Source organism: Amphibalanus amphitrite, unplaced genomic scaffold (genome assembly GCF_019059575.1).
Source record: "Amphibalanus amphitrite isolate SeventyFive unplaced genomic scaffold, NRLGWU_Aamphi_draft 001158F_arrow, whole genome shotgun sequence".
In the NCBI taxonomy this organism is placed as follows: Eukaryota; Metazoa; Arthropoda; class Thecostraca; order Balanomorpha; family Balanidae; genus Amphibalanus; species Amphibalanus amphitrite.
Genome location: NW_024882652.1, coordinates 16,614 through 26,148, shown reverse-complemented (window position 1 = coordinate 26,148; position 9,535 = coordinate 16,614).

The following is a 9,535-nucleotide window of genomic DNA, read 5'->3' as shown; positions in this document are numbered from 1 at the left end:
TTATTGCCGAAAAAACGCTTCTAGTAAAAACGGCTGTTTAGGGAGTTTTTGCCCTCTGGAGGCTAAACCGTTGACCTGAGGTCAAATCTGATGGCTTATAAGCGAAAGAGCGCTAAAAGAGCTATCGAATGCGCTTTTCCTCCTCCTCGGCCCTGTAGCTCTATCGGTTCCCGAGCTATAACCGTTGGCAGTTTCCAAAATGTTGAAATAGCCAACATTTTACCTTTGGTGACCTCTGGTGACTTGACCTTTGACCTGACCCAGAAAATGACTGAAGTGTTTTCGTTCTTATTTTGGACGTTCTTTCGATTGCCGCTTACGGCGTGTCGCTAGTGGCCCAGGAGCCTAGTTAGAAGGGGGGTGGGTGTTCAGACACCCACCCCCCCCGGCCCGGCGCGGACGTCTCGGAGCACCGGCCCGGCGCGAGTTAAAGAGGAAATTTGTTTTTGTTTTAGTTAAGAAGTTTCTGATATTTTTGGTACCCGCATAAAACCCACACCAAGGTATTCTCTGGTGATGCAACCCGCTTAAAACCATGCGGGTTTTGTCTACCCGCTCATTGCGGGCTGGCGGGTCGAAAAAGGGCACCTCTGGTTGGTACCCCTACCTAATGCTAATGCCTAATGGTCTCAGGTCGGTAGGAGTGAGTGTGGTAAATAGGCGAAACAAAATTGCTGGGGGGGGGGGGGGTTGATCGTGTTCGGGCAGCGTACCTAATTGCCTACCGAGCAGCTCGTGGGTCGAACAGTGAGCAGCAAGCTCTGTATGCCTATGTTGTCGGCTTAGAAGTCCATATGCATAACATTCGGACTAGAGTCATAAAAAGGAGCTTTTGTACTTAGACCTGAGGGGCACTTGTTCACACTACCTCGAATACCTTCCAGGATCAATCAAGGCAGCTACGATTACCTACTTGTGCGTATCATCTTGTAGTGTCACCTTCTTCAGAACCTTTCAGCGTCGCCTGATTGAAGTAACCTGACCAAAGCGAAAGTACAGTATCCTCATTCCTCACTTATCAGCGCCTGTCGAGTGGGCCTCTTCATCCTATGAACGATGAACGTCTAAGCCGTCACTCTTTTCCTGGCTTATACAGCGAACAGATTGCGGGTCTTTCATATCAACAAGGAAATAAACGCGCATTCGTGTTCTTATAGGTAAACGTTTCCTGGCGGGCTCCGCCGGGACAAGAAACTGGCGGGGGGGGGGGGGGGGCGATTCGGCCCCCCTTCAGATCTCAAAAACTACACATCGCAGCGACAAACGGTAAACAGCATCGGATACGCACGGTCAAGATCTACAATTTTTACTAAGGTCATTTTCAGGTCAGGTCAAAGATGACGTCACAGGGGTCGAAAAAGTCAAAATGGCGGCGCTAGATATGGAGAGAGTTTTTCTCGAATAACTTTCGAATTAGTCAAGATAGGAACAAACTAAGGGCATCATCGTGATCCTCTCGTCAATCCGCATCGAATGATATATATGTTGACCTCGAAAGGTCAAGGTCAAAGGTTGACCTCAGGTCACGTGACCTCGAGGTCATCATGTATATCATTCGATGCGTCTTGACGAGCTGAACACAATGAGACCATCCACGCGTCTGTATCTTGTTCCTGTACGGAGTTATTGGCCAAAAACCTTTGGTGACCTTTGATGACGTCACATGACCTCACAGCTGCCCAACAGCAAAACAGACCTCAAGGTAGTGAAGGTTGATCGTATATGAAGTCATGTATGGTATATGGGGCCATTCCGACCCGTTTTAGTGGTAAAAACAGGGAGTTGATTTTCCCCCATTGACTTATAATGGGGAGGTCGCGAAACTGACCTGACCTTAGGTCACCGATATCAAAATTCCGAGATATACAAATTGCACATACTGGTACCCTAACTAAAGCCTGAAGAGAAGAAATTGATCGGTCAAAAACTCTAGCTCTGGCGTGATTGCAAACTTTTCTGAGGTAGGGTCACCAAACCGCCTCTGGTGACCTGACCTGAGGTCAGATCAACTCAAAATTTTCAGACCTGTTGCGTAGAAGCTTTTTAGGAAAAGTCAGAAAATTTGAGCTTCCTAGCTCAACGCGTTTGGGAGAAATAACCAAAAAACCTCAGGGGGGGGGGGGCTCCTGAGGCCCCCCCCCGCCAGGAATAGGGTTAAGCGATTTAGCTTGCGGCTTTAGGTAGGTAAGTTATTGAATTTAAGGACACATTGCAATTCATTGACGTCCGTAAGCCCAGTCATCGACTGAAAACAATACAAAAGGCCTCTTTAGGTACCTGCTTGTTATAATGTAACAGTGATAAACGTCAGCCTCGGATACACTGCGATACACCCTAACTCAAACTAGGATAACTCTCGGACACTGGCGGCTTCAGAAAAGTGGCCTCCGATGTTGCACGGGGGGGGGAGGAGTAGCTATGCTCGCCAAAGAAGTTCCTCAATTCCCCCCCAAAAAAAAACTTCTCGCCTACCGCTTCCTTGTGCCTTGCTGTTCAGTTAACTACAAAGTTGATCACAATAGAAGCGTTCTGCGCGAGGAAAACTGCAAATCATCGTCAATGTCGGGCGCTGTGGGAGAAGCGAATGTCCTAAATATCCCCCCTCGGGTCGAACAGTGCTCTCGGAGTGCATCTTTCAAATAACATAAACAACCACCGCCGTCCGTCCGTCCCTCTCGGTGCCTCGTTGCGTTGTTCAGCTCCCGAGCGGCGTTCCATGTGATCGTCTAGGTACGCCTCGGAAGGCGGTGGCTCGTCGCCGTTGCTGTAGCCGCGCCCCTCGGTCAGCCAAGTGTAGTGTTGGTTCTTCAGGCCGGGTCGTAGCGGGCGGTGCGGATGGTCATGTTGCTGTCCCAGCCGCCAATGCCGATCAGCGCGATTTCAGGCATGGGGTGCGGAGCCGTGACAGAGTAGATCGGAGTTGAGGCCTCGTTGTGGTGCACGGTGACGGAGCCACTGCTGTAGTGCACAGTGAACGTGTTGAACTCCTCGCTGCTTACTATTGTACCGGTGACGACGGCCAGCGCGGTTCCCTGGACACTTCCACTGTAGCGAACCGTCGATCGGGAATTTGTCTGGTGCCCGAGAACAATCGTGAGTGTGTATGACTCGTCTCCGCGCAGCTTGACGTTGCAGTCATCTCCTGCCATGCAGTCGTACTTGAAGATGACGTTGTTGGCAGGGCTGATCCCGCGAAAAGCATACGAGTTGAATGGGAGGAATCTCCATGACGACACCGACAGGTCGATGTCCTCGAACAGCCAGCGGTCGGCCACACCAGAGTCCACGTACAGCCACGACTGCCCGTGACGACTGCACGTACAGTCTGCCCCGTGACTGACCGCCGCCACGAAGTTGATGGACTGAGTGAGTGCCGCGTTTGCCGTGACCAGGTTTGGGTTGGTTTTAGGTCCGATGGCCATGTTTCCTACACACCAGGAGAGCCGCAGCGAGTGAGGCATGTATCGCTTATCATTCTTGTGGCGTTGATGCTCATATTCAGTGAATGTCCTTGGCTGTTACTGTGAAAGAAATGGAGGCTGGTGAACTTCATACCGAACGTGAATGCATGCCGAGATTCAACCAAGTCATCTCTATCCCTGGACGTAATAGTTGCTTCAGCGTTGCCGCCCAGTTTAACATAGATGTCGAGAGTGCAAAAGCCAGGTTTGAGTGTCTTCCAGGTCTTAACTTCCAAGTCCATCCCCAAGGTCTGCCAGCGCGGCAGTGCAACTCCGGGGCGAAACTCCCATTATTTACGCTCCTCCGGAAAACTGGCACTTGTCATTTACGCATGCGTAAACGCCTATAGGCAGGTGTACGCGGCAGTGGGCGTCCACCGCGCAGAACTCGCCGGCCTCCTTCGCCGCGCAGTCCACCGCGCAGTATCCGTCCTGCACACAGCCGGGGTCGTCCCAGAATGGCATCTGGGTCTCGGCGGTCAGGTGCTGAGGCCCGTCGTACACGTCGTAGTAGTTGACGGCGGCGTCAGCGACCAGCGGCAGGCCATCGCAGGCGCGCTGACCGAGCAGCTGGCAGTTGATCCCATCGGAGATGGTGCCTGAGTTGAGCGCCACACAGCCGGCCAGTGCGCCGCACAGCACCAGACACTGTGTGACAGAGGCCGCGTGCCGCTCTTCCAGGGGCTCGGTCAACAGCTTGAGACCTGACCGACGCGCGCCGCTAGCGTACTTGGCATCAGTACTGGCCAGTAGCGTCCCCAGCAAAAGCAGCGCTCCATGCGCGAGGAGACTCATCACCTCGGGACTGGAATGCACTGGTGAAGACGTGCGCAGCGTGCCCCCTCTGACGGAGAACACTTTTAGTATGCGCCCCTCTGGTACGTGTGTTACAGCTGCAATGGCCGTCCCGTGACACAACCTGCCGCGCTGACGGCGATGGAGCGTGTGTCCGCGTTCCCGTCCGCGGACGGCACTTAAATGCAGTGGTGCCGTCTATATATCTATAACGCCATGCACCAGTTCGTTTGTGTATTTGCAGGAGCTTCTTTTCATCGACACTGAATTGCTTAATAAAGTATGTGTATTGTGAGGGTTTGAAAAGCAAACTTTGAAAAATTGCACTTAATAACAGAGTAGTCTACAAACCGGCTTATTTAGGTACACCGATTTACCGGTCCCGCCGGGCGTTCATATTCGCACTGCGTGGGCTTGTGTGACAAGCATTGCCACAAGCTCTGTAAATCATGTGAGCATGGGTGCTCTTCGAAAGATGAAATGACTCATCACGATTATATAATAGTTCAATCGGTATACTGAAATGGCTACTGTTGCCGACAAACTGCACTAGGTAGTTGGTGTTGCGGCTCATTTCGGCTCTGATCGTAGCTGCCGGGCCGGGCCGACCGTGATCCCGGCCGGCGCCGCTCCACGCCGCCGCCGCCCCCATCCCCCTGCCATGCCGCCGGCAGATGGGCCGCCCTCGAGAGAGTTTATGGCAGTGATCGGGTGACGGGACGCTCCTCTCTCCCGGCGACCGTGTTCTACAGCTGCAGTTGTATGAAAAGATGCGCTGTTACCGGAGGGACTGACCCGGGGGAGGGGGTGGGCTGGCGTGGCGTCGCACGTGGAACTGTGTCCCCGGCGGACCGGAGCCGTTAGGCCGACATGTGCCGACCGCGTGGTAGGGTTACCAGGACGCTGTGTAGTGTGTAGCTTCTTTGTTATTTTCATCACTTCCGTCGCCATCTGTGTCCTCCCGACCCAGTACATAAACGGGGCGGGAGCAACCCTCGCTCTCACTTCTTTAACTTTTCGGCGCCGAGAGAGCACTGCCTCGCTCTCTCTGGCCAACTCTTGTCAGTGATACTGTGTTGTCATCGCCTATTCGCCATCTGCAATACTCACCAGTTCGGAAGAATCTTGTGTTTGTGAATGGTGAAGAGTGGAGTGCAGCGGCGGATAAGAGCACGAGGAGAGTGGCACACAGTCAGTTCGCACAGTCTTCTATTTCACGGTGACCGGGTCTTCTTATCATTCCTATCTGATTCCTTATTTTCCTAATACCTCTTGCTCTCTGAAAAGAGGGTTCCTTTGTCTCTCTGTAAAGAGGGCTCTATATTTAGGTCTTAACATGCTCTCTGTAAAGAGGGTTCCTTTGTCTCTCTGAAAAGAGGGCTCTGCATACCCTTTTAGGTCTTAACATGCTCTCTGTAAAGAGGGTTCCTTTGTCTCTCTGAAAAGAGGGCTCTGCATACCCTTTTAGATCTTAACATGCTCTCTGTAAAGAGGGTTCCTTTGTCGCTCTGAAAAGAGTGCTCTTAAACCTTGATCCAAAATTATATCCATTCATATAGCTTCCACTTCTTATATTATAAATTCTCAATTTCGCCTCATTACCATATCAACCTATATCCTGTCAGGCCCCGGTCGCCACACCAAATGATGCGAGACGTCAACACACACACAGTTATACAGTCCACTGAGTCAAGTTGAAGAACGTCTGCAACAGCTACAATTGATAACAAATCACATAAGCTTCATGAATACCCATGAAAAGTGCAACGGACACACAGTTTGTAAGGTTGAATCTATTGAAAGCCTCACACAACGCGTTGGCGGCCACTTATCACCTATGTAGAGCAAGGTGACTACATAAGAACATGCATTATGACGTATATAGATGTCCTTTCGGCACGCCGCTTTAGAAATGGGTTAAATCCATCACCATGCAAGCGACTGAGCTTAAACATGCGCAACGTGCGCTTTGCTAGCAATATGTAGTTCAACCATAGGACCAAGATCAATATGAAGTGCATTGAGCAAACAACTAGAAAGATGGTGGCAGTGCATTTGATATGCTTTCTCAATGTTCATGACTGATTTTGGCTTTCGTATGACAAAGGTAAAGACCAGGTCAGAGCAAAGGCCCGGTTCAAAATTAGCCCGCGCCGTGCTGGTGGCCTCAGGCCTGTGCTTTCCGTGTCGTGCTGGGGGGTGGGGGTCTTCAGGCCCCCTCTAGCTCGACTCCTGGGCCACGCAGCGACACGTGGTGAGCGGCAATCGAAGGAGTGTCAAAAATAATGACGGAAACACCTCGGTCATTTCTTAAATCAGGTCAAAAGTCAGGTCGCCAGAGGTCATCAAAGGTCAAATTTAGTCCATTTCAATAATTTTGGAAACTGCCTACGGCTAACTCGATAACCAATGAAGCTACAGCGCCGCGGAAAAGCGCATTCGATAGCCCTTTTACAGACTTTCTGAGCAATGCCCTCAGATTTTACCTCAGGTCAACGGTTTAGCCTCCAGAAGGCAAAAACTGTAAAAAAATAGCCGCTTTCACGAAAAATGTTTTTCGAACATAACTTTGGACTCAAAAGAGTCACGACATTACTTTTGGCAGCATCGAGTTCCTTTCGTCGAGACGCGTCGAATGAATTATTTGTTGATCTTGAAAGGTCATTTTGAAAATTTGACCTCAGATCAAGTTCATGACCTGACCGGGAAGTGTCATGTTACATATCAGTCGAACTGTATCGTCGAGCTGAACACATCTGACGTGTTTTCACCGCTTAAGCGCGTCTCTATCGAAAGTTATAGCCAAAAAACTGCTGATGACCGTTCATGGCCTGAGATGACCTCAGAGGCACACCTAGGGTTCTCAGGCGCATTTTTCCGGTTCAGTGTGTCACGTTTACTCATGAACCAATGTTTGAGAGGGTTTTGAACGACATTGGTTCAAAAGAGGCGCATTTCAAGTTTCCCCCATTGACTTATGATGGAGAGGTCGTAAAATTGACCTGACCTTTGGTCACATATATTAAAAGTCCGAGACATTCATTTTATACATACTGTTACTCCTATTTACCGCTGAAAGTATTTAAGTGCTCGTTGGGTCGGTGTAGCTAAAGCGAGCCTTTGTACTTACTACTTTTTCTGAGGTAAGGTCACTTGACCTGGTGACCTGACCTTGAACGACCCGGGTCTGAAATTTTCACATGTGCGGAGATGATGTATAAACACAAACAGGTGTACTAAAAACGACGGCGCTGCAGACCGCCGTTTCTGAGAGATTCGCGAAAAACCTGAGTGAGAGCGGGGGGGGGGGGGGGTAAATACGCCCCACTCCCAGCACGGCGCGGGTTAACGTCATTTTAATTGAAAATTTGATAGAGACTTTGCATGGGTCAGCTCGACAATACGGATCAACTGATATGCAAAATGACCTTGATCTGAAGTCATATTTTCCAAATTATTTTGAAAGGTCAAATTATAGTGTATTCGCCGCGCCTCGACAAGAGGAACTCGATGCCGGCGAAATCAATGTCTTACCAGTTTTGAGACAAAGGCATTGCAGAAAAAGTTTTGTTCCCTAAGAACGTCAATTGTAAGAGCTTTTGGCCTAATAAGGCAAGTTCTTTATCTCAGGCCAAATCTGAGAGTTAGGTAATCCAGAAAGAACGACAAAATAGCTATTGAATGGAATTTTCTGCGCCGATATAGCTCTTTTCGTTCCCTATATTCGTTTCTATTCGTTCCTAATAATGCGTCATTTTGTAGAGAAAAAGTTGAGATAGGCAACATTGTATGTATGTATGTATGTATTGACGATCAAGAGCAATCCACAATCGGCGTGGCGATTACACTCCGAGTCCGAGCTGGTTGAAGATAACACAAGAAATACCTATACAAGAAAACGCACACACTTACGGATACGAAAATGCACAACGCGAACGCCGAACACGCACATACTTGGTGTAACCCGCACGAAGCCGCGTTCATAACTATACACACAGACTCGTTTGCCTTTCATAGTCCAAGAGTCATGAGGCTAGCTACTATGGCTACTCTGGCTAGGCTTAAGCTCCTTTTTTACAGCACGGGCAAATCTGGCTGGAGGCAACTGCGTTAGCTCGAGGGGGAGAGTATTTAGGAGCGCCGCGGCACGGTAGGCGAATCTACGTTTTCCGGTCTCTAGTCGGGGTCGCGGTAAGTGGTAGAGGTGGTCTTGGCGAGTAGACCTTGCTCGTGTTTGGGAATTTTTGGAAAATAGGGTCGCAATCTCCTCGGGTTCACCTCTCTGGATGGCCTTGTGCGCCGTGATAAGGGTATGGTATTCAGCCATTGTTTTAGGTGCCATCCAGCCGAGTTGGTCCCGGAGATGGGAGACATGATCAAATTTACGGCGACCGAAAATGACTCTAGCGGCAAAGTTAAGAATTTTCTGAATGCGATCGAAGTTCTTTTGGCTACCATTACCGAATACGGAGAGACAGTACTGGATCCGTGACATGACGAGAGCCACCACTAGTGTCTTGGTGACACCGTCGGGGAGATAGTGGCGGACATGGGAGAGGCCAATTAGGAGACCCGTGCACCGGCGACTGAGCTCGGACACATGCGCGTCCCAGGACAGGGTGCCGTCGAAGATAACGCCCAGGTTGCCCACCTGCTTGCATGGCACTAGTTTGGTGTCGCGAAAAGAAACGGTGAAAGCAGGTATGCTTCTCAAATTTTGCCGACTGCCGAAAGCCATGAGCTGAGTTTTAGCAGTGTTTACTTTTAGAGCATTTGCACTGAACCAATGGTCGAGAGACGCCAGTGACGCTTCCAAGCGCGAGATGAGTCCCCTAAGGTCGTTTAAAGGGCCACTCACCAACAATTGAGTATCATCAGCGTACTGGAAGACTGCTGCATCCTCAGAATAAAGTGATAGATCATTGGAAAATACCGTGAAGAGTAAGGGACCAAGTGCCGAGCCTTGAAAGACGCCCATAGAGTTGGGGAGAGGTTGTGATAATACCCGGCGACCGGACTCGTCCTTCAATGACACACTCTGTGTGTGACCCTGGAGATAAGCGGCGAACCAGGATGTCTCTATGCCGTGCATTGCCAATTTAGCGAGTAATAACTCATGGTTGATGACATCAAAACATTTGCTTAAATCAATAAGGCATAGCATAGAGACATCCCCCCTATCGGTGGCGGCCAGGATTTGGTCACTGACGGACAGAAGTGCTGTCTCAGTTGAGTGCCGGGGTCGGAAACCGTGCTGGGTATTGGCCAGAAGATGGTTT